Raw genomic sequence first — 25,803 nt, forward strand, 5'->3', positions numbered from 1 at the left:
ATCTTAAGACAAAGTAGAACTACAAAATGGGAAATGTAACGGCTGTACAACAACCTTTAGTGAGACTCAGAAGCACTGAAAACCACTTTCAGTATTCTTTGACTGTTCCCTTATTCCATCTGCTACTTTGCTATGGAGTTAGCATATATTATTTTTATAGACCATTATAGTATCTTTCAGGGATTTTTGGTTTGCAGTAGCTAGACTTGCTTAAATTATATTCATAGAGTCAAACTGAATCCCTGCCAACCTTGAAAACTTATTATAAATGTTATCAAAACATTGTATTTACTGCATTGTGACTGATGAAATAATTCAAATAAAGAGGTAACTCTCAGAATTATTTTAACTTCTCTGTAATTAATTAGGGTGAGAATACAGCATGGAGTAACAGTGGTGCAGTAAAATTGGTTGATGTCTGAAAATGGTAAACCATGTTATCCTGTATTCTCCTTCCTGATTCTGTCTCACTTCTCTTTGTCTCATTCTCACTTTGTCACCTGAATCAATGAACTGAAGAGTAAAATATAAGAGAGTCTTCAGACCTAAGGTAATCAAGCTGTAATATCCCAAGTCCCTTTACATGACTGGCCAGGTGTACAGTGCAGTGCTTATACAAGTTTCTGTTTTGTATCTGTTTGTATATGGAATACTTCTACATGCAGTGACAGCCCAGTCTTCCTCAATCTCACTATTATGCATCAAACATAAATGCACAAATGAAGACACACACACACACACACACACACACACACACACACACACACACACACACACACACACACAGTACTACTTCATGCTACACATTAAAGGTTACTTGGTGTATTATGTACAGTGAGCTGTAAAGATAATTTACTATATATAATAATAATACACAAGGGGTCTATGTTTGGCTGCTGAAAAGAAATAACATTGAACAACTAAATATCGAAAGAAAAACATCTAAAACATAAATTACTGAATACAGCTTTTTCCAAGAAAAAAAAAAAGATCGAATGGCCATAGTTGGCCAACATTGCAAACGTAATCAACCAAGGTGAGGGATTTCACACCCCACACTCCCTCAATTATATATACCAACTGATTGCAGTGGGGAGAAGGGCAAATTTAAAAAAGGTTCCCTTTGCTTACCTTATGCATTGTGATACTTCCTGGTTGTTGGCTATCTATGGCCATATGGCCATTCGTTATTTTTTTTTTGTTGTTGTTGTTTTCTTTAGAAAAAGCTTTGTTCGGTAATTTATGTTTTAGATGTTTTTCATTCGATATTTAGCTGTCCGATGTTATTTCTTTTTAGTAGCTGAACATAGACTAATACACAAGGACTATATGAGTCGACCTTAGGTACACAAATTATACTATTTTTGAAGGCCACCATTTAATTAAAAACATAGACTTCCTCAAGCATTTTCAAACTCACTTCATATGGCAGTAAATCTTTCCTCTTATTTTTTTGTCATCTGATCATTCACAATCAGTGCTACTGCTTCTCAGTGTTAATTAAATATTCTGTTAAGATGTAACACATTTTATTTATTTATTTTATTATTTTTTAGTATTTTATTCATTAAGTAAAACTTTTTGGGATGATCCAAGTCCATAGCCTTTCACTAATGCTTTAACTCTTATAGATTTAAAACGAGTTTACTTACCTAAGTTCAGGTAAGAAAATGTACTTGCTGGCTGTTGCATCTGGGGTTCATTTGTTCAGTCCATCTATCAGTACTTCCTACAGATCTACTGGGTTGTAATGAGACAGACAGACTTCATTCTCGCAAGAGAATCAAACAATTCATCAAGTATGCCATAATGTGTACCTTTAGAAAGAAAATTCCTCAAACCTGTTGGTGAGTAATTGGAAATTAGTCACTGACATCATTAATATACAGATTCTGAACTATCTGCATTATTTTTCTGTTAAAGACATGACATCTTGACATTGATTCTACAGTTTTGTTTTATTTTGTTTTTTGAATGTTTGTTTTCTGTACAGGAGAAATTCACAGCTACTTAAACCATTGAGCATATAATATATCTAAAACTGACTTACATGGTGATAGAGTGCATTTCCCCCCTAAAAATATTTTTGAGCTGAAATAAATGCATGTGTGAACCTCTGTAATTAAACTTAAAGCATCTGTGTACAAAAGTCTCAGTGCAGCGAACAAAACATTTCTATATGTAGAATGTAGAAGAATGAATCATTTGGCAATTTTATCTCAGGAAAATACAGCCAGGTGGTTAGCCCTACCATGGTCTTTCTTTATACCACAAACACACATAAACGTGCATTCATACCTAAGACCAATTTAAAATTTCCAGTCCACTTACTGGAGCATGTCCTTGGAAAGTGGGAGGAAGCTGAAACACCCGGAGGAAATCCACACAAACACAGGGAGGACATGCAGACGCCACACAGAAATGAGCTGGAGAATCCCTTGCAGTGAGATGACAATGCTACCAGGATTTTTACCAAATATTTTAATTTAGAATTAGTACAGCATTGAAATGATCATCTGTCCAGGTACCATACCATTTAATGTTCTCTGCAGCACAGTGAACACAGCGTAAGAAAACTCATCACAGCATCTATGAGTGAAAGGTAAGATGTAACAATTTCTTTCACTTAACAAAAAACAGCCTGTGGACGGGATTAAGCTACCCTCCTATTTTTAGGCATCATGTCCTCTTCACCTTCTTGACTGCACATCTACTTAGTTTGCTCAAATCCTGAGACTGTTGCCCCCTTTGCTGTGTTTGGCAATAGGCACATAGACATTTTCTGTCATTTTCTCTGTCTAATAAACAGCACAAATCCAGGGTTCTATGGAGGAACTAAAAGTGTTATAGAAGACCAGAAATAAAATATGTTTCAAAGACAAGGGGGCATTGTTATTATGCATTGAATGTGCTTATGGGGGTTGGACGGAAGGATGTGTTTGCACCTATGCCTTAGAATAACTCTGCCTTTCATTTAATGAAGCACAGTGCAGGTTGCACCATTGTTAAATATCACATGCCAAGGGACAGAAACAAGAGTAACATGTCTGTCTTCTAATGTAAAAAAATAATATTTACAACTGATGTAAACATCTGAAAAGAAAACTCCATTGCAGTGTTGGAAGTGGTACAATCCATGCAGAACTTTGTGTGAACTTTGTCATGCAACACTTTGAACAGGATTTTAGAATAATGTGCATAGTGACATTATTCAAGCACAGAAATTTAAAGCCAATTGAGTGGTTTCATAAAAGCACAATCAGCGTCAGTGACTGAACAAGTAGCAGGTTAGAATGCTACAGGTTCCATTCTTGTACAAGGCTCTTGGATTCATTTTCCATTACTGAAATAAGAGAATGTGCTGCATTCCTGAGTGTGCCATTGTTTAGATGAGATGTTAAACCGAGATTCCACCACCTACCTGAGTTGGTGATAGCTCAGGTAGATTTAAAAGATCCTGTAACACTTATTAGAAAGAACAGGGTCATTTCATTATAAAACAAAATATATAATTATATACATATTTACATTCTATTAATTATATATGAATTTAGTTATCTTGCAAACAAAACATTTTCTAACCCACCCTTTTTGCTACAACCATGCTTTTAATCTTAATAAATCTGTAATATCCCACCATTTATTGAACAAACCTTCTTCTACATGTCCCCTCCAGTCAAACCAAACACTTGGAAAATGATCTTATCAATTCAATCAGAACTATTTCTGAACTGTACATCCTATTTTCCATATAACATAATTTCCATGTTAATGTTTATAAAAAAATTCCTTACATACTTCTGTAATATGACTAACCAAAAGTATAATACTCTTTTATAGTACAAAACACATGACCTACTGTTTTACCCGATACCCACCACTGACATAACTTTTCCTCATGCATACTATATAACTATACAGGATTTTGCCAGCAAAAGCACATGTAATAAAAATATTTGACATTCTACATTTTTAAATCTTTGTTAGCTCTTATTTTATAACATACAAAACACCCCATTTAATTATTTCAGTGACTGTACTAAATAACATTTATTTATTTATGTTTGACATCTGATTGCCTGGAAAGTCTGACTGGGTAGAAGCCCAGTTTCAGCGGAGGCCTGGAGAGATAGTCTCCAAATTATTACAAGACATTATTTTACAGTCTTCAAAAATAAAAGAAAAACATCTGTAGTTTAAATAATTATAACAAATTATACATAACATAAAAACACTGATTAAGAATCAGTACAAGGTATATGACAATCATTTAATATCCAGAGAAATTTTAGGCAGTTTGTAGTTAAATTAATAGGAATTGCAATATGAAGTGAGGGAAGAACCGATTTGTGGTATATTTAGAGTGAAAGTCAGGGAAGAGAATTAGCAGTAATGAAGTAAGTGAAGAAGGGAGAGGAAGGTGGTATAATGAATGAAAAGGTACTTGTTCACATTTAGGGATATATTTTTTCCTGGTTTTGAACAAGAACAGAGACTGATTTTAGCTAAGAAGTCTTTGAGTGGTTTTGAAAGATGGGAGGGAAGGTATAGACCTGATGGATACAGGTAAGGAGTTCCAGGCCTTAACATTCTTGTAGAAGTACAGACTATGCCCAGCCGATTTGATAGGTTTGTAGACATACAGGAGTTTTTGGTCACTGGATCACAATGAGCAATTGGGAACATAGCTGTATAGAACGTTTATAGGCTGGACAGGCAGATGGATGCTGTATACTTTTATAGGTGGTAAGAAGTTGTGTACATGTTAGCTGATGTGGCAGTTCTAACCAGTTAAGGCTTTTCGTTGCTATACAGCGGTGGGCTCTGTATGGGGCATGTGGTGCAAGTTTAGCAGCTTTGTTATAGCATTGTTAAAGTTTTAATTCTTGTGATGCCTAGGGGTTAGTAAGGATGGGAGAGCCATAAAGAAGAGTGGGGATGAGATAAGTAGTGGTAACATACCTCTCAACCTGGAAACATCAAAAATGTGGACAAAGCCCATGAAAAATAGGTACAAATCTGCATTCTGATTAACATCTAAGTTGCATACATAATTATGTGACCCCCACCCACTCCAATGGAATTGTGGGATACAAACTTTCAAATGCAAACTGAAGAACAGACACCCAAAATATGGCACCAGGTCCCTCTGCAGCCATTCCAGTGTCCCATTACCTGGTGATTTTACCGCATTTACCATAAACACTTATGTGTGCATACTGCTTTACTTCTACAAAGATTATTTGGATTTTATTTTTTACATTTTGCAGCACCACAATGCACAAACGCTAACAGACATCTGCTAAACAAAGCAATACTGTCTCACAATGAAAATAGACTTGGCATTAAAACTTCTCTACCCTTGAAACTCACATTCATTGAAATAACATTGAAACCCACACACCACATCCAAAGAAAATCATCTGGCCAGTGGTGGATAAAGATTACCTTTGGGCTGTTTTCAAATCATTGGCCCCATGCACGCAAAACAAAAAACATACATGTGTTCTTTTCTTTGATACACCTTCCTGACTTTATTAAGTTATATTCCTTGTATAATACAGCACACTTGTTAGAGCACATTTTAAATTTATTGTTTGAACTTTTTTCCAGTAGGCTGTACTGTAGGCAGTGAAACAAAATGCATGAACCAATAATGACAAAACTGCCCAATTCAGAACATTTCCATCATAAAAGTCTACTTCCACACCCACACTATAAATAGAATGACAGTAGTATACGCCATAGGCCTCCTGCACAGCTTGTTGCACTTCTTTTCAGTTTTTTTTGGGGGGGGGGGGCAAAAGGTCAAAAGCCAGGGACACATTTTAAACATTGCTTGTATAATTTTGGAAAGTTGCCAGAATAAAATGTTGTGTTACCACCATGCATTTCACTGGCAAGTCTTGACCTTACAACCCTGTGGACTACAATCAGAGCAACATACTACTATGCCAAATCAGCAGTTCCCTAAAAAATAGGAAGACTGAAACTTAATGGCTATCATTTAGTGAATTCAGTTCTCACTTCTCACCATAGCTCTCAAACTCTTAGCACAAAAAACCTGGAAAAAGCCAATAATAGGGGAATACAAATTCAGTTCTCACTTCTCACTCACCATAGCTCTCAACTCTTAGCACAAAAAACTTGGACAAACAACAAAGCCAGTAATGAGGGAATACAAATTCTTTTCACTTCTCACCATAGTTCTCAACTCTTGGCACAAAAAATCTGGACAAAGCTCAGAAATGGTGATGGCTAGGGACTTTAGGCTCTTTTTACCCTGTACCAAAGGTACAGTGTTTGAGCCTGCTACCAGGTGTATTACATGGGGGCATTTGCACACACGCACGCACACACTTGCAATGAATGCTGCTGCTAAGATTTCCCGATCGCATTTGCATGCTTCCGTTAATCCACTTAATTCCCCAAAAGAAACGAGTGCTCTGTTAAATCCAAAACAAGTGCACTTGATAAATCCAAACCGAGTGCTGCTGTTAAGATTTCCCACTCACATTTGTAGCCGGAAATGACGACGTGAGCTCCTTGAGCTCAGTTCCGACTGGCTGATAGCCCTGATGGAGCTGACTTCAGCTGCAACAGTGCGATATTCGGAAAAAAAAAAAAACCTCGGAAATGAAGGGATGCCACTCAGGAATTGTGCCACCCCTTCATTTGACCCCAAAACTCAGTACAAAATGAGTAATTCGGTATGGTTGGGAGGTATGAGTGGCAAGTATAGTTTTAGTTGCATTGGTGAGAAAGTTTTTGGCTCTGTAAAGCATCCCTAGTTTTGATGATACAATTTTGTATATGCAAGTTGAATGTAAGATTATCATCCATTATCACCCCTAATAGTTTGCTATGAGAAGTGACTTCAGTGGCTGTATTATCAAGAGAAAGGACTTTAAATTTAGTTTTTTCATGAGAGAGGGATTTTGGGAAAAAAGTAGCAGTTGGGTCTTTTTTTTTTAGTTGAGCATGAGTTGTGAGTTATGAAGCCATGTTTCAGTGACTGTTAAAGCTTCCTGAGTAATTTTTAGATGTGTACCATATTGTCAGATATGCAAATGAGAGAAGAATCATCTGTGTGTTGTATTAGGGCAACCTGTTGTGTGGAAGTATAGAGGGTGTTGGTGAAAATGTTAAAGAGGAGGAGACCAAAGATATAGTGCCTTGTGGTACACCAGTGGTAAATGGGAAATAAGGAAAGAGTATGGAGTGTCATTTTACTGACTGATACCCATTGGACAGGTACCTCTTGAACCACAGAAAGATGGGCTGAGAGAAACCTAGTGAGAACATTTGAAGTAGACGTTTATCGTCTAAGGGGAGGATTTTTAGGAATTTCCACTTAGTAGATGATCGTGTTGTACTGAAAACTTCTGGGTTAAACTTGGAAAGGTTACATGTTGTTTTATAAATATGTTGTTTAACTTGATGTGTGAGATGTCTAGTCATATAGATTGGGAGATGATCACCGAGAGTCTGACATTGAACCTGTTGGGGGGGAGTATTTGCTAGGGTCTGATACTAGGATCCAGTCTAGTAGAAAATTTGATGTCTTGCTATGTAATATGTGGGGTTATTAATTAGTTGGGTGAAACCATATAAGTTCATGCTAGATGTAGGGGAGTTAAGAGTTTATGTCCAATCAATTGACATTCACATCACCTAATAATATTTTTTCTTGTGGAAATGTAGGATATCTTCCTGTATAACTGTATTGTCACCAGGAGGGATGTAAAGGACAGTAATACATATTTGTTTATAATTGTTTATTTTGAGGAAAGCAATAAGAAACTCTGCTGAAGTGAATTTTTGTGTTGGTTTACTGTAAGTGGAAATGTGGTAAGTACTTTGAAATATTAAAGCAATACCACAGCCTTTCCTCTTTATACGGTCATTACAGATGGTATTATAGCCAGGAGGTACAACTTCTGAGTCATTTTTGCTAGGTTTAAGCTACGTTTCAGTTACAACGAGAACATCAGGGTTATGTTATGCAGTCTAAGCCTGTAGTTCAGCAGTTTTATTTCTTAAACATCTAACACTAACATTTATTGCAGCAAAAATTCGACCACCAGATTTTATTACATTATGTTGTTATACAATTTCTGTCTGGTAATGGAATATTTATATTTAAATTCTAAAGTTTAATCATCATTTGATCTCTCTCTAATCCAGCATTTGTACAACCTTGTTACCCTTTTCTGAATTATTTTATTTTCGTATTACATCTTATGTTGTTTATATAGTAATAGCGCTACTAAACTTGTGCTGAAATTTCATAACTTGCAAAACACAATAAAAATATAATGATAATAAAATCCATTGGGTTGAATGAAGCCTACCTACCATTTTCTTTTACATTATACAGAATTCCTTTTTTCAGTGGAGTTTAATTTACACATCTCAAAAGCAACAAAAAATAACTGCAACAGTTGTCACTCTTTCTTGTCAGGCAACATATACCCCCCCCAAAAAAAAAAGTATGCTGTTTCTCCACTCAGAAAACTGAACTGATAAGACACATAGGGGTATTCAGAAAGAAATATAATGACAACATGGAGTGATAAATACCATAGTGTATGTAGTGTGATGGGGCCTGAAACTGATTTAGGAATGCATTATGTGCTGGCATAGTGCCATCATGGCAAGATCAAGACTGCATATTAAAACATGGCAGCCATGATAAAGGCAGTAACCATGTTGACGAAAAGGGCACAGTCACAAGGAAAGCATCAAGGAGATGACATGTCCCAAACTACTCACATTTATATGTGCAGTGAAGTGTCCCATAGCTGCAGCATGGGCACTGACAGCAGCACGTACACTGTAGCCAGTTCATTTCAGCATACAAATGGGGAGGGAAATGGGAGATAATACAGGCAGAAATGGGGAAGAAGCAGAAGCATACAAAAATGCCGACATGAAGGGAAGAAAGGTAGAGGAGGAAGAAGGACATACTTTCTTTGGCGTAACAGGTGCCCATTTACTTTTTTAAGAAGTATAGAAGGAGATGGCATCAGGATGCAAGTATAGGGCATAGGGGAGGGTAGTGGGATCCAACAGGCCAAAAACTCATACCTTAAAAAATTCAACCAGTCCAGTTAACAACAGTGCCAGAGATCCAACTCTACTACAAATAAATAAGACAAAGAGAAGGAACAAATTTGTCATGCAGTGCCCGGCCATTCTCTGGAACAAATTCTTAGTCCAAGTTGAGCAGTGTGTCGCATTTAAAAAGCTGTACAACTTAATGAGTGTTTACAACCGCCCCCCCCCCCCACCCCAGGTATGACAGGCATGGCTGTCTGAATAACAGGCATGGCCTAAAGGAGGGTAAAGGCAAGATGGAAATGGCCTTTTGGCTCAGTTGCTTTGTAACTCCTATAATCCACTGATCTACTCAGCACCTTTTAGCTCTTATCACAATGCCTAGGCAACATCTAGTGCACACATCACACAAAAACGGCATTTTTACAAGGGACAGGGCCTCCTCCAGTACCCTAGTGGGTTCTTCACCACCACCACCCCACACACACACACACACCTCTCTTACTTTATTTTCACTCTGGCTGTGTAAATTCTGTCTTGCTGTTTCTCTTGGAGGTTGCAAAATCACCCAACCAATAACATACGAATACTAAGATATCATTTTTATATGAAGAAAATAACAGAAAAATAAGCAGCTACGAACTCAATCAGTTATGCTTTATGCTGTGTATTTTGAATAGGCAGTCCTTTTTGGTGAGGCTTCTCAAGAATAAATTGATGAATAACAGATGTGGGGAGAAAGACCTCATCCAACCATATAGGATATCTGTAGTGACCCCCAGATGCTGCCTTTTCTTCTAGACTAGTCCAACCTATTAAGAGGAGGAGCTTCCTTGAAGTAAAGTCGACAACCGAAATGCAAGGTAATATTGCACCATTTGGGCCTTTAGTAGTTTCTTCTAAGTATCACCAGAGCAGGCTTTCAGGAGCTCTCCATTAGTCACAACTACAGACCAACCTGCTCATGGATGGACATTCACCTGTGTTTGCCTTAGCTTAGAGCACTATTACCAGCTGTAAATGAGATATGGGTGTGGTCACAGGAAGTGATGTTTTAGAATTCTTACATCCTTCCATGTCAGTGTTGCTCATGTATCGTGTGGTTTATGTGGAATACTTCTGCACTCAACTCTTTAAAAAGCAGTGGAGCATACCCATACTTTGGGACTGGGAAAAGGGTTTTATTCTTCACTACTACTACTTTATTTAAAAGAGTATTAGAGTCCATTTCATCCTAGATCTCAAAAGTTTCAGTAAACATAATTGCCTCATCCAGTTCTTAATGGAAAGTGTCCAGGTAGTTATGCTCATGCTGCTGCAAGGAGTCTGGATGGTGTTTTGGACATGATGGATGCTTGTTGACACATCAGTATTTGAAAGGCCCACTGCAGATTTCTGTATCACTTCTGGGGTCAGCACTACTTTTAATTCAAGGCGTTGCCCCTTGACCTGTCATATTCCCCATGATGTTGAAGGCATTGCAGAAATGAGCTTTCTGGTATTCCTTTACTTAGATGACTGACTTCTGTTGTGCTTTTTTTGGCAGGGCTCCTCACAGAGTCTTTCCCTTATGCCCTTCTGTGGGTTTAGTCAGTGAGAGTTACAGTAAACTTAGAGAAGTTAGCTCTGGTATGATGTATTAGATTGCCTTCAGTGTAGCAGAGGTAGAGACGTTTGTGCCAGTCATTTCTAATAAATGTAAGGGCCTGAGGAGTCATAACCTTAGGATCCTGAGTAAGAGAGCAGAAATAGGTATGAATTTCCACCATGCTGCATCTCGTGTACCATTTTCACAATCTGAATGGTTTGTTTCCTTATATGGGTGCTGCACTGGGAGTTGAAGTGCCAGTGTTTGGAGAGTCAGCACATTCTTGCTTGTCTTCTCTTGGTGTCAGACCCTTGTATAACTGTACCCAAGAGTGGAGTTTCATTCCTTCCATCTGAATAGTTGGAGTGGGGAGATACTTTGGTTCCTTTCTACTACTGAACTTCCTGGAGATTCACATCATGCGCCCTTTGCTGGTAGTCTGAGGGTGGAGGTATTTGTAATCCTCTCTGGTGAAACAGACATGAAGCCTGTGAAGGTAAGGTCTACAGATAGCCCCAAATATGAGAATAATGGCTCTGCTTGTTATTTAGGCCATGGAGTAAGACAGTTAAAACCTAAAATTTGCTGCTGAAGTCAGGCAAAGTTGAGGTTCTTAAAAGGGCAGAAAAGGAAGAACTGACATTCTCTTATACATAGTTGCATAGTTTCATAAGTAAGTACTAGGCTAGTTGCACTTATGGGCCATTTTAAGGATAATAATTTGAAATGTTGAGACCCACTAGACAAAGTCCCAAAATATGGAGATTGAGTACCAAAAGAATGGACTTACATATACTAAGTCAGAGATGTCATTTCTCAGAATATCCCCTTTTCTCCACGGTATGGCAGCCTTGGAGTTAGTATATATAATTTACGGGGTTGGGGGGGATTCACAAGGGGGCCTTGCCCCCCAAAAAAAGAAGTTTAAAGGAGAAGAGCAATTTTCAGCATTCACTCTTCCCGTGTTTTTGCTGTTTTTTCGGGTTGTCTGGACTTGGCATTGCAAGTGCAGACTATTCAATAAGGAGCCCATTTTAAGCCTAGCCAATTTCCCTTTTGGTATTCAAATTAACATATCCCATTTGGTCTTCGATTGGCCTTACCCATCCCATAGTCGATAATTATATATTACCCCGAGTGAGAATAACTGGGATCATAGCATAAATAAATTGAGGGTCCCATGCATGAGATAAAGCATTTAGGAGCTGCCTCTGTCCATCAGTAGTAGAGAGTAGAGGGGGTAGTCCTGGGGTACATTTTCTGTCTCACATCCATAGGTCCAAGATGCACTTGAATGAATACGGACAGGGATGAACTTTCTTTTACATGGATGGGAAGTCTGTCCCAGAATAGCAGTATCCTCTGCTAGATATACCTGTCCCTCCATACTGTTCTAGCTTTAGATTTCCTAGACCAAGTATTTCTTATGCCATTTGACATTCTGATGTTCAGTAAGTCCATCAGTATTGGGCTGAAGGATGCCTTGTATACTCGATGCAAGTCACCTCTTAGCAGTTTGTAGGATGCTGAGTATAGTGACCAGGCTTTGAGTCAGTCCATGTAGGACATATTGTTTAGGCCTTGTATCTTTTTAGTAAGGTATATCTGTAGGCATTTCCGTTGTTGCATATGTCTGGACAGATGCATGCCAAAGTGGGGTATTATACGCTATGACTGGCCTAATGAGGGTCAAATCAATGGGGAGAATGACATCCCTAGATTTAGACATGCACTTTGTTTATAAGCTGTGCAATACAGGAGGACTTTCTTAGAACAATGGACACATGTCGGTTGAAAGGTCACTCTACACATAAGTTCCCAAATCCCAACTCTTGGGGCTATATTGTCAGTGTGGTAGTTCCTTAGGATGGATGACTTCCCAAAGGATACAATAAATTTAGTTTCAGTCCATGATTTTGCTCAAGTTATTTATTTAGAACAAACCCTTCTGCAGGATGGCTAAGTTATTTGGGGATTCAATGACTGCTCTTAATTTGCAGTTTACAGCAAACCTATTTATTTATTTATTTAACATTTGTTTGCCAGGATAGTCTGACTGGACAACAAGTGTCCATTTTTAGAGGAGTCCTGGGGAGAAAAACTCCATAAGTTTATAGAGAGAAGAAAAATTTACAAAAGAGACATTACAGAGTAGTAGCATACAGATTGTAGACTATACAGCAGTTAGTGTACAATAAGAAGATATTACCCCTTTTGATTTAAAATACAAGTGTACAAAATATACAATGAGAGTAGATAAGAACTTGGTAGAGTATTGCAAGATACTTGACAATTGAATAAGAGTATATAAATGTTTAAGTTTCCATATATACATTCAAGCAAATGTACAAGAGCATATATACAAATGTGTGTGTGTGTGTATATATATATATATATATATATATATATATATATATATATATATATACACACACACACACATATTCATATATATATATATATATATATATATATATATATATATATATATATGGGATCCATACAGATCCCCAAATGCACTTTCCACCGAAGCAGAAATCACCGAGCATGTTGTTGTTGTGTGTCTCGGATTTCCTGGTTAGGGGTCGCCACAGCGGAACTCCGGTCCGCGATTGGCAATAGATTTTTACGTGCTGAGTTGCCAGCCCTGATGCACAACCTTCAACGAAGGTATACTCATTCATGCATGTCTCCACACAGAAGACGCTCAAGCTGAGAGAAATCACCGAGCATACTTAACCGAAAGTGCTGTTCACCGAAGCTGCACTTTCGGATAAGTATCCTCCTTGTGCCGGTCGTACTACGGTGCAGATAAGGGAAAATTCCCTTTCCCCCACTGTAGTGTGACTTCGGAGTGAGAATATTAAAGTAGGGGGTGTGTGGTGGGCACAGCCCCCCACATGGGGGATGCAGGCGGGCTCCCCCCCTGCATAGAAATAGGTTTAATGTTGTTTTTTTTTTTTTTTAAACATACTTTATCGTAAGCGCTTTGTTGGTGAAAGCACTTTCGGTATGTTCGGTGGTAATGGATTCGGACTTTTGATCTTTCGATGAAAAGTCCTAGATCCATAGATATATATATATATATATATATATATATATATATATATATATATATATATATATATGTGTGTGTGTGTGTGTGTGTGTATATATGTATATATATATATATATATATATATATATATATATATATATATATATAAATATGCACACACACACACACACACACACACACACACACACGTACATACACTCATATATAAGTTATTGCTCACTCATGGATAGGTATAGTTAGAGTGTGTTGTTTGTGTTGTCCAGGACAGATGCTGTGTAGAAATAGTGAGTGTTGCAAAAATGTTTGGTGAAGAGGTATATTTTAAGTAGGCTTTTGAAGGAGAGTGTAGAGTTTTGTAGTCTGAGGTCAGGGGGAAGGTTGTTCCATATTTTTGCTATTTCATGGGCAAATAGTGATTTCCCGGAGTTGTTTTTACATGTGATGGTTTCGATTAAGGCTTTGTTGGAGGACCGAAGTTGTCTATTTGAATTGTAGAAGTTCAGCATGCCAGTCAGGTCAGGGGTTTTCTCGGGGTAGTACAGAATTAGATGAGCTAGGCTGAGTTGATGATACCTTAATAGGTTCGGAAATTCAAGCCAGTGCAAGGCTTGTATAGAAAGGCAGTGGTGGGATCATGATTTGGCACTGGTAGCGAATCTAGCAATTTTGTTGTAACAGATGGAACTTTTATTAAAGTCAGTTTTGTAAAGATTAGTTAGAATTGGGGATGCATAAAGTAGAGTAGATAGGAGGTGGGTCCTGGCTATTGCAATTCGAGATGTGGTGGTTAGATAACTTTTACAGCTCTAGAGGGAACCTAGCTTTTTGTGGACTTTAGTGATGGCTGTTGATCTGTGCTTTGTGAATTTGAGTTGCTGGTCAATGGTAACTCCTAGGAGTTTAGCCTCAGTGACAGGGGCGATTTGGGTTTTGTTGGATAGTATAGAGAAGGTAAGGTTGCTCGTTTTAGTAGAGTTGAATAGCATTAGTTGTCTTTTCTTGGGCTTTAGTATGAGTTGTGAGTTGTTAAACCAGTTCTCTATTTCAAATAAGGCTTCTTGGGCTTTTTGTTGGAGAAGTTGGATGTTGGGTACAGAGCATATCAGAGTTGTGTCATCAGCGTATTGGACTATGTTGGCTTTAGAGGTAGCTGAGTGGAGTTGGTTTGTGAATATATTAAAAAGAAGGGGTCCTAGGATTGATCCTTTTGACATGCTAAGGAGGTTGGGAGTGGGGGGATAGAGAATGCCATTTGACAAATTGTTGGCGGTTATCTTAATAGGTTTTAAACCAGAGTAGGGTGGGGTTGTTAAGGCTGAAGTCAGAGAGACAAGAAAGTAGTTTATTATGTGAAACTGTGTCGAATGCCTTGGATCAATCTAGGAAGGTAGCTGATACTAATTTACCTAGATTCCTGTGGGAGTTTATAGTATTGGTGAATTTGAGTAGGGCAGTGGTGGTGCTGTGGGATGGGCGAAATCCATGTTGGGTTGAGGAGAGAAGGTTGTTGGTGAGATAGGAGAGGAACTGATTATGAATACATCTTTCTAGGATCTTAGAGAAGGGTGAGAGAATTGCAATTGGTCGATAGTTGGAAAGGTCTAGGGAGGAGACACCTTTGTGGAGTGGTATGATATATGAGGTTTTCCACAGGGATGGAACGGTTTGTTTGTTCGGTGATGGTTCTGTTTATTAGAAATGAAATGGGATAGGCTTTAGCTTTGGATGCAATTTGGAGGTATTCAGCAGGAAGGTTATTGGCTGCAAGGGTGGTTGGTTTGAATTTGGCCAGGAGTTTTTGGATAGTAGAGGTAGGAACAGACTTACATATGAAAGGTATGGTACTGAGTTGGGCCTGAGGTGGTTGAGGGATGTTGAAAGAAGTGATGTTGTTTAAGAGTATGAGTACTGAGGAGGTGAAATAGTTATAAACGCTGGAGGCTATGTCCAGGTCTGTACCTGTTATGTTGGGGTCAGGAGTGGTGGTTCTTCCGAGCTGTATGATGCTATTTATTGTTGCCCAGAATTTTTGTGGTTTGGTACTATATTTGTTTTGTTGAATGATATAGTAATATTGTTTGTAGAGCTTAACCTGCTTTTTTGCTTTGTTACAGAGCTCATGAAATGTTTGCCTAGCTGAGGGTGATCTGGTGTGGCACCAGATTTTCCAGGCTTTATCCCTGGCTCTAAGTAGGGCTTTTGTGGATGTCCTTCAAGGATGCATCTGCCATCTGCAGTCCTAACAAATGGGTTGCCCTGCCTCAGGCAGCCCTTCGGTCGGCCGGATTCCAAAGTCTGGGTCTGGCCTCGGCTGATGTCGCACTTCACCCGACATCATAGCTGCTGGGGTATAAAGGCATCAGCCGACGCCATTTTCCTCAGTCTTTCTTGCCACGCGGTGCCCGAAGCAGAAGCTGTTCGCAAGTGCCGGTCGGTCAGATCCAGAGATTTCAGCGTACCGAAGACTTCTAAAAAGCTAAGGACCCCGTTGGGGACTCTTTCTTGCCTCAGCCGATGTCAGACAAAGTAAATAATTGTTTAACTTGTGGGAAACAAATACCTCATAAGGATTTCCACTCTTACTTGCTTAGGCCCAGACCACGACGTATCAGCTTGTTTAGCCTGTGCTTCCTTCAACCGACGGACTCTTAGACGTCGGTCGGAGTTTGCAGAAGAGTTTTTTGGCTCCACTTTTGCATATAAAATGCCGTCGGAGACTCCGACTACACATTTAGCTAAAAAAACGCAAAGAAAAGGACCGACACTCACGGCCCACGGTTTCGGCTGAAACCACGGTTAGGCCTACCGCGAGTGTCTCGGTTTCGGCTGAAACCGAGACCTCGGTTCTCCCTTCAGCCGAAAGCATGCCTCCGATAACTGAAGCCACACAGGCCATGGCTGAGTCGGCTACAGAAATTCCTGCTGAAGTAGCAGGCACACAAGAGTTGTCTGACACTATTCCGTTGGACATCTCTACTCCTGCACGTGGGGCAGCTAGACCCCCTGCTTCTATGTCTATCAAGGCCTTTTCCAGGGCTAAAGCAGCCAAACTTTCCAAGGCCTTACCTTCAAAAGCTCCCTCTCACAGGCCTACCTCAAGTTCCCAGATTCTCAGCCTTGCTGAGGACCTTATTTCTCTGATCAGGGGAACCCATCCTCACCCAGACAGGGCCTCACAACCCCCTCCTGAAAAGAGGCCTAGGACTGAACCCCCTGAACCTCTGTCCTCTGACTACTCCTCGGATGGTTCAGATGTATCGGACCATGAGGAAGGCCCGTACTCACCTTATGAGGATTCTGATGCAGAAGACTCCATTCCTTCTGCCTCACCTCCAGAAGAATTTTCTTTTGGGGAAACCCTACACTCAATGAGGGAACACTTCCAATGGCAGGGTCAGGATTTTTCTGATTCTAGGAAAAGGCTAAGGACTTTTTTACACTTACCACAGCATAGGCCTTTACCCATTCCACCTGTACTATCAGTTGTTGATGATGCATACAATGATGCCAGTACTGCCCCTGATTCTCTTCCCCCGGCCCCTGCAAAGCCTGACAGATACTACAGGGTCCCGGATTCTCACTACCACTTGTATAAGGCTCATGCTGCAGACCCAGAAACCATTTCTCAGGGCCCTAAAGGTGTTGCAGCTGCCTCTGCCAAAAACCACTACCATCTGAAAGAGAATCTAGAGCATTAGAGAGATGGGGTAAAAAGGTTTATACATCTGCTACTCTTTCTGCCAGGGCTTTAAACTGTCAATTTCACATGATACAGTACCAGGAATTTTTGTTAATCAGCTGAATAAAAAGCTGGCCTCTCCTGAACCTTTAGACCGTAAGTCCCTTCAGGATTTGGTACACAATTCTCAGCAGGTCAGTAATCATTTCTTAAAATGTGGCTATGATGCACTGGAGGCTTCATTTAAATCAGCTATGACTGGAGCAGTGATTCGAAGGCATGCCTGGTTAAAAGAACAATCCTTACCAGACCATGTTAAGTCTAAACTCCTGGATGCCCCTATGGAGAAACAAAGTTTGTTTGGCTCCCCTGCACAGGAGGTTCTAAAGAAAGTGGAAGAAAAAGCAAAATCTGTCCAAACAGTCAAGGATTTCTTGCAGGTCCAACCTCCGAGGTTTAGCAGAAATTGGCCTTCAAAGAATTGGTCCTTTCCAGACACCTCCAGAGCACAGAGAGGCAGAAATAGACGGCCAAGAGGCAAAGGTCACTCTAGGGGTGCCTACAGGGGTCGTCAGTGGCAACCTGCCAACCAAAGAAGTGCCGCCACAGCTGCGACTGCAACCACTTCTACAGGACAGACACAATGACTTGGCTCTGATTCCGCCTACCAGGGAACAACTGGAAGCACCCTTGGGCGGAAAGCTAGCCTTATTCTCAAGAAATTGGCATTGTATTACAGGAGACAAATGGACTTTACAAACAATAGACAAGGGCTACAGGTTTCACTTCCACACTCTACCAAAAAAGAGAGGAATGCCAAACCTTCCACCAAGCCAGAAATCAAGAGGCTCTAAAACAAATCATCACTTTACTAAGGATGAGAGCAATAGAAAAGGTACCATCTATGGAACAAGGCCAAGGATTTTACTCCAGACTATTCCTTGTACCAAGAAAAGAAAATCAATGGAGGCCTATTCTCGATTTGTCCGCACTGAACACACATACCTCATTGTTCCAAAATTCAAAATGCTGACCCTACAGCAACTTCTTCCCATGTTGGGCAAGGAGTCTTGGCTGGTGACTCTAGATCTCAAGGAGGCATACCTGCACGTCCCTATACGACCAGATTGCAGAAGACACCTCAGATTTCTTGCAGGATCAGAGCATTATCAATTCTCAGCATTGCCCTTTGGCTTATCTACTGCGCCCAGAGTATTCACGAAATGCCTGGCATCAGTAATTGCTCATTGCAGGCTTCAGGGAATTCAAATCTACCCATACCTGGACGACTGCCTAATACAAGCGGACAACAAGACAAAATTAATAAAGGATTTGGTCAATGTCATACAACTGCTGCAAGCCTTGGGATACACAGTCAACATACAAAAATCAAGACTAGTGCCATCCCAAAGGATAACATTTTTGGGGGCAGAACTGGACACAATAACTCAGATGGCTTTTCTCACAGAGGAAAAACAAAAGCAACTACCAGTCTATTTCATGGCATTAACAAGACAAACTCAGCTTACTGCAAGGAAAGTCCTGCAGGCCCTGGGTTACATGGCATCCTGCATAATATTGATCCCACATGCCAGGCTGCATATGAGAAAGTTACAATGGTACCTAAGGAATGTATGGTCTCAACACAGACACAGTCTAGAAGCCCAGATACCAATCATTCCATGTCTGAAAAAAGAATTCCTGTGGTGGGCTCAGGCCTGTCAGTTAAACAGAGGATTGCCTTTCCACAAACCACATCCAAGGCAGACCATCACCACGGACGCCTCAGACCTAGGCTGGGGGGCACACATGGAAGACAAGTGTATCCAAGGCCTATGGTCACAAGACCAGCTGAATCTACACATAAATCTAAAGGAGATGCTGGCAGTGAAACATGCAATCGAGGCATTCAGACCATTCATCCAGCAAGGACACCTGCTGATAAGGACGGATAATACCACAGTCATGTGGTACATCAACAAACAGGGAGGCACACATTCATACACTCTATGCCGGACGGCAATGGACCTGTGGAACTTGGCCCTGAATCTCAACATCCAACTGCAGGCCAGATTTGTACCAGGAAAAGAGAATTCACTAGCAGACAGCTTAAGCAGGACTACCACGGATGCTCACGAATGGATGCTGCATCCAGATATTTTCAAAACCATAACAAAGAAATGGGGAATGCCAGAGATAGACCTGTTTGCCTCCCCACACAACCACCAACTGAAGAAATTCTGCTCAAGAGTATACCACCCACTTGCCTGGAGGGTGGACTCCCTTTCTTTCAGCTGGAAGGACCTGACAGTATATGCCTTTCCACCTCTTCCTTTGATGTACAAAGTTCTACTGAAGATCAGAGAGGAACAGCCAAAGGTAATTCTGATAGCTCCAGACTGGCCAAGGCAACATTGGTACCCGCTACTGAGAAGCATGTCTCGGACGCATTCATGGCATCTACCTCTATGTCCTTTACTTCTAACGCAGAACAATTACAAGACCCTGCATCCAAACTTAAAAACACTGCAGCTAACTGCTTGGAAAATTGCATAAAACAAAACCAACTTGATTTATCTCAGAGGGTTAAGGACATTATCCTGGAGGCTCGCAGACCCTCCACAAGGAAAGCATATTCAGCCAAATGGAAAATATTCCTCATTTGGAGTGCAAAAAAGGGAAAAAATGTCACACTAGCAAACCTAGCACACATCCTGGAATACTTAGCAGAACTGTTCCACAATGGCCTGTCCTATTCTTCCATTAAGATACATGCATCAGCAATTTCAGCAGAGTACAACATGGATCCTCCTGTCTTCTCTCATCCTCTCCTCAGACAATTTTTGAGAGGGATCAAAAATGTAAAGCCTCCAAGGAAACCACCTTTGCCTGCATGGGATCTCAATTTTGTGCTAGAAAAATTAACACTTCCCCCTTTTGAACCAGCAGCAACAGCAGACTTACAGTTCTTATCTTGGAAAACTGCCTTCCTGCTAGCAATCACTTCAGCAAGAAGGGTATCTGAGTTACAGGCATTAATGGCAGTGCAGCCTTTCCTTATCTTCCATCAGGATAGAGTGTCTCTGAGAACCAATCCTACTTTTATGCCAAAGGTGGTATCCAGGGTATCCTTGAACCAAGCCATACATTTACCTACATTCTTCCCCAACCCACAGAACAGGGGGGAAAAACTACTACACACCTTGGATGTACACAGACAACTGTGCTACTATCTGGATAGAACCAAGGCCAGCAGAAAAACTGACCAGCTTCTGGTAGCATATGCAACAGGAGTGCAAGGAAAAGCAATTTCAAAACAGACAATCTCAAAATGGATAGGAAATTGCATTCGATTCTGCTACTCATTTCATGGAAAGACATCTCCTGAAAATATCAGGCCTCACTCCACAAGAGCTACAGACACCACTACAGCTTTCCTACGAGGAGTGGCTACCAAAGACATTTTAGAAGCTGCTACTTGGAGCTCCGTGCATACATTTGCCAAGCATTATAATCTTCCTTTATACTCCAGATCCCGAGCAGGTTTTGCAACTGCTGTTTTACAAGGGATCTTAACTACACCATCATTATCTTAGTGCCTCCTCCCCCAGTTTGGCTATGGTATTCTACCCATTTGTTATGACTGCAGATGCATCCTTGAAGGACATAGTACAGTTTTGTACCTACCATAAATGTAGATGTCCGATAGGTATGCATCTGCAGTCAGGATTACCCACCCTCCTTCTATACTGTGGTATTCCTAGGGTACTTACCCCTCTTTTAGCTAGCTGGGGGAATCTATTATGGTGTATTTGTTTGTATGTATATATGTATATATATTTTGCTTTCTACTGTTTGGAATTATCTGCATTTATCCAAATTTAGCCTTCCTAGAGGGCACCTGGCATCTGGGGCAAGAAACACTGAGGAAAATGGCGTCGGCTGATGCCTTTATACCCCAGCAGCTATGACGTCGGGTGAAGTGCGACATCAGCCGAGGCCAGACCCAGACTTTGGAATCCGGCCGACCGAAGGGCTGCCTGAGGCAGGACAACCCATTTGTTATGACTGCAGATGCATACCTATCGGACATCTACATTTATGGTAGGTACAAAACTGTACTTTTTGTGGAGTTGTTACGTATCCTGATAGTTTTTAAGGGGTCTAGTTGGTTGAGGATATTTAGGAATGTGGAGTTGAAGTATTCACCTGCTTTGTCTAATGAAAGGGTTTTGATGAGAGACCAGTTGCAATGTTGCAAGGCTCTTATGAAGTGGTCTCTAGGAAACTTTTTGTTAGAGTGTGTCTGTAGAAGGGAGGGAGAGTTCATTATTTTAAATTTGTGCATGAGGATAAAAGTGGGGCTGTGGTCGCTCAGAGAGTTTGGTAGGGTGTCACTTGGATGGGTAGTATTTGGTTGATTTTTGAGGATCCAATCAAGTATAGATTCTATTTTTGTGGCCTTATCAATGCGTGTGGGAGTATCTATAAGTTGGATGAAGTTATATAGGTTTATGTGGTGCGTGGGGGTGGGAGAGTGGATGGAGTTTCAGCCAATGTTTACATCACCTAGTTTCTTGAGGAAGGAAGTATGAGGGCCAGTGAAGTATGGATTCTAGGGTGCTTAGGTTGTCACCCAGGGTATATAGATAACCCAGTAGGTTTAGGTGCTTATGCTGGTTAAGGGAGAGTTTTGGAAATAGTCTGCATTGTTGAGTTGGGGGAATCCTTTTGGAGGAGTTGGAGTTATAGGTTGGTTCTGTGAAGTAGAGATAAGCCTACACCTCTTTTATGTAGCCGGTCTGCCCTGAAAATGTTATACCCAGGTGGGGTGATGAAATTATCTTTAATATGTGGTTTAAGCCACGTCTCTGTGATGAGAATAATATCAGGGTTATATAAGAAGGTAGCAGAGTGAAGGTCTCCTATTTTATTCATGATACTGCGGGTATTCATATTTAGTATCAGTAAGTCGGTGGATTTGTGCTTAGTTGGCTAGCGATGGGTGCATGGCTTATTAGCAGGGTTTGCTGGCCCGGGGTTGGGGTGAATGTCCCTTCCTAGTAGTAGCTGGGTAGTTATACAGGTGATAGTTTTTAGGTATTGGACGATTAAGTAGTGAAATTGTAGACTTAGTTGCTTTTTAGATGGATAAAAGTGGTACATGGGAGGGGCATGGTATATGGGGGGGGTGGGTGTATATGGTTGGGTATATGCTTGGGTGAGTGGGGGTGATAGTAATGTTGTGGATTAGGGTGGGGGATTTGGGGTGGATACAGTGAGTGATTGTAAGGAGATAAGAGGTGCTGATGGTGGCTGTGGAGAGACAGGTGAATAGGGAGGGTAATCCCAGGAGGGTGTAGTGGAGATAGGACTGGGGGTAGTGAGACATAGTGGGAGTGAAGTTGTGGAGTTAGAGGAGGTAAACTTAGTTAGTCATAGCCCTTTGGTATTGGCTTTAACTTCAGAGAAATCCCGGCACAGAATCCTGGTAACTGTCCACTTTTTGTAGGTAACTTCTCCTGTTTTTATTTCCTGCATCCTGATTGTGAGCCAGTCTATCCCGGTTTAATTAACTATTCTACTGTGCCTGAGTGGAGGATTACATCATACATTTGGCCAGGTCAAGGTATGTAGTGTGTGCCCTTTTACCTGCAGCCATTGCTTTGGTGACCTTTTCAAAAAAGTCCACCAAGTTGAGAAGTATGACCTGTCCTTGATGAATACAAACTGAGACTGGTCCGCTGTTTGCAAGTCCCTTGTGTTCTAACTGATTAGTTTCATGATAATTCTTTTCATGGCTTTGTATATGAAATTGGTAAGAATTATGGGTCTGTAATTGCCTGGGTCTGTAGAAGGTCCTGTCTTATGCAGAGGAATGACTGTAGCTGTTCTCATTTACTTGGTACTAAGTCTGCATGGAGACTGTGGTTGAACAGGAGTTTTGGCTGAATCGTGCTTCATGCTATTTAAGATGCATCCAAGGATATTGTCAGAACCCATCAATGCAATATTTTTAGCTTTTGATAGTACTTTTAGGACTTTGTCTTATGTTGTAATTAGAGGCAAGCCAGTTTCAGGTACATCTTGAGGGACAGATGGAGGGGAGGGGGGTAAAGTTAGAGCTAAATTTATCAGCCAGCAGGTTCACTATATCTTCATCCTCAATGTAAGTAAAATTTGTTTACTATCACATAGTCAGTCGCACTTTGTGCGATTAACATATGTGCAAAACTCAGTTAACAGAACCGTAATTGAGATTACTACATTGTCGAACCTTACAATAGTGAACATTTGCTATAGCAAGGTTCGACATTGTAGTGCAGATCGCAGTATAGTGGGGATCAGAAAATCTACCCTTTCCCTCTGTGTAGTGTGATCTCAGAAGTTTGTATATATAAGTAGGGGGGGTATGGGGAGCTTGTCCCCCTGCAAAAAGTGTTTTACAATGTTGAGCGGGTGTGAGCATTTCAGCAAAGTTGACATATTCGACATTCGACTTTACTGAAATGCTCAGTTTGGCATTTATTCTGTTTGGTGTTCTGATTTCCAAACATTTTGTTTGGACATCTTCACACTCGAACACAGTACATTTGAGTATGTGATAGAAAACCAGTGAAATAGTTTATAATCAGCTCAATGCATCAATGTGTTGTGTTTTTTAGATTACAGACATAACTAAAAAAGCTTTGTGATTGTCTTTGGCTTAGATACGTATTTTAATCTCAAACACAGGCTTGCTAGATTTTGCTAAGCTCCTGTTTGTTTATTTCATTGAAGAAGGCTCTAGCTTTCTGGGAATTTCTCTTCTTACTTTTGGTCAGAATTATCTTCCTTTGTTGTTAAGCTTGTTGATATTATGGCTTCACCACATGACTTTGTTTGCAGGGTTTGCCCTGAGCTAATTCTTACAGAGTACTGCTACATCTTTGCATTTGTTTACATGGTGGTATAGTGCGGTGGTATACATTTCTATGTGTTTAGTGGAGTTAACTGGGTTTGGTGGGTTTCTGCATGGAAAAAAAGTGCATGATTGACAGTGGAGCATGATTTTAGCATCTTCATAGTAGCAGATTACATCCCAACTGAGGTTTTTAACAGTCTCATTGAATCATAGCTTCATCCCTGTCATGGAGCCAAAAGTTAGAAATTAAGATTTAGGATGTCTTCTAGGTGTGGGACACCCTAAAAGATGACTTTCCTGCAAAGGGAAAAGTGATGATCTCCATTGGCTGTTGAATATAGCAGGGCAGAGGTCAGTGGGTAGTAGACAGTGAACAGTGGAGAGTAGATATGGTCTCCTTAGTATAGTATAGTTCATCAGTGCATCTTCACTGTTCCCCTTGATTTCATGTTTTTTTGGTAGGTCAGAGGACAAAGGCCAAGGCTGATAACACTGCTATTTGATAGCCAGGAAGACTGTAATTTTGGCTTCTCATATCTCTGTGTATTCATGATACCACCCCAATGCAAGTCAATTGTATTATTATTTTTTTTTTCTTGAGGGGAGGTGAAGACAGCTGACTGAATCTCAGAATTTTTACTCCATTAGATCCATTTATTCTGCTGAATCATCTGGCTTGAAGCTGCCAGTAAACTTTTCATTAAGTAGATGTATTCTGGTAGATGAAATGGGCTCTCTCTGGGCAGAGAGGTACCCACTTCCTCTGCAGTTAATGATCTTGCAGGTATAAATTGCCTGTTTTGGACACTTGCTTAATTTGTCCCAAGTTATTCTGTTTAAGTAGTGGGATCTTGTGGTTGACAAAACTATAGCTCATCTCAACACATGATTGTACAGCAGTTCCTGAAAGAGTACTCCATCTCCAGTTATCTCCAGTTATCCATGATGGATCCACTTAACTGTCTGCTTTTGAGATGCTGTGCTCACCATGCAATTAGATTATCTCTTGTAAGATCTTTTTCCAATGTGACTGTTACCTCCACCAGAAAGATTTCAGAAATGTAAACCTCTTAGATTCAAAAAGCCCTATTTTATGTTTCCATTATGATTAATTGAGGTTTCCTTACTCAGAGTGGCTTCAGACATATCTATTAGTCAATCCTTTCATCTCCCTGTTTTTCCCTTCTAAATCCCAGAAGAGCGAAGACCATTCATTCCTTAGACATGGACAGCTGGCTCATTTTTGCTTGCAAGTGTGCATTAATTAAGATAAATCTGATTTTCATGTGTTTTGTTTCAGTTAAGAAAGCCCTGACTGTGGCCAGCATATGCTGCCCAGATGGATTGTAAATTGCATTGTTCATTGTCCCTGGATATTCATCCACCTATTTGGCATTATGGTCAGAGGTCACTGTAGCAGACATGTTGCTGTTTACTGTGCATGTTTCAAGAATGCACAGAGCTCCAAGGGGATTGAAAAAATAAATAAATAAAATATATAGAGAAAAGTGAAA

At 40.3% G+C, this 25,803-nt stretch overlaps 1 protein-coding gene across 3 annotated transcripts in view; it reads left to right on the forward strand.

Moving 5' to 3' along the window:
* MIGA1 (mitoguardin 1) overlaps nt 1-25,803 on the forward strand; it is a 1,154,615-nt gene that overhangs the window by 919,738 nt on the left and 209,074 nt on the right. The gene's annotated exons all lie outside the window — the stretch shown is intronic.

The sequence above is a fragment of the Protopterus annectens genome, chromosome 10.part0, assembly GCF_019279795.1.
Source record: "Protopterus annectens isolate FY-2018-M chromosome 10.part0, PAN1.0, whole genome shotgun sequence".
NCBI lineage: Eukaryota > Metazoa > Chordata > Ceratodontiformes > Protopteridae > Protopterus > Protopterus annectens.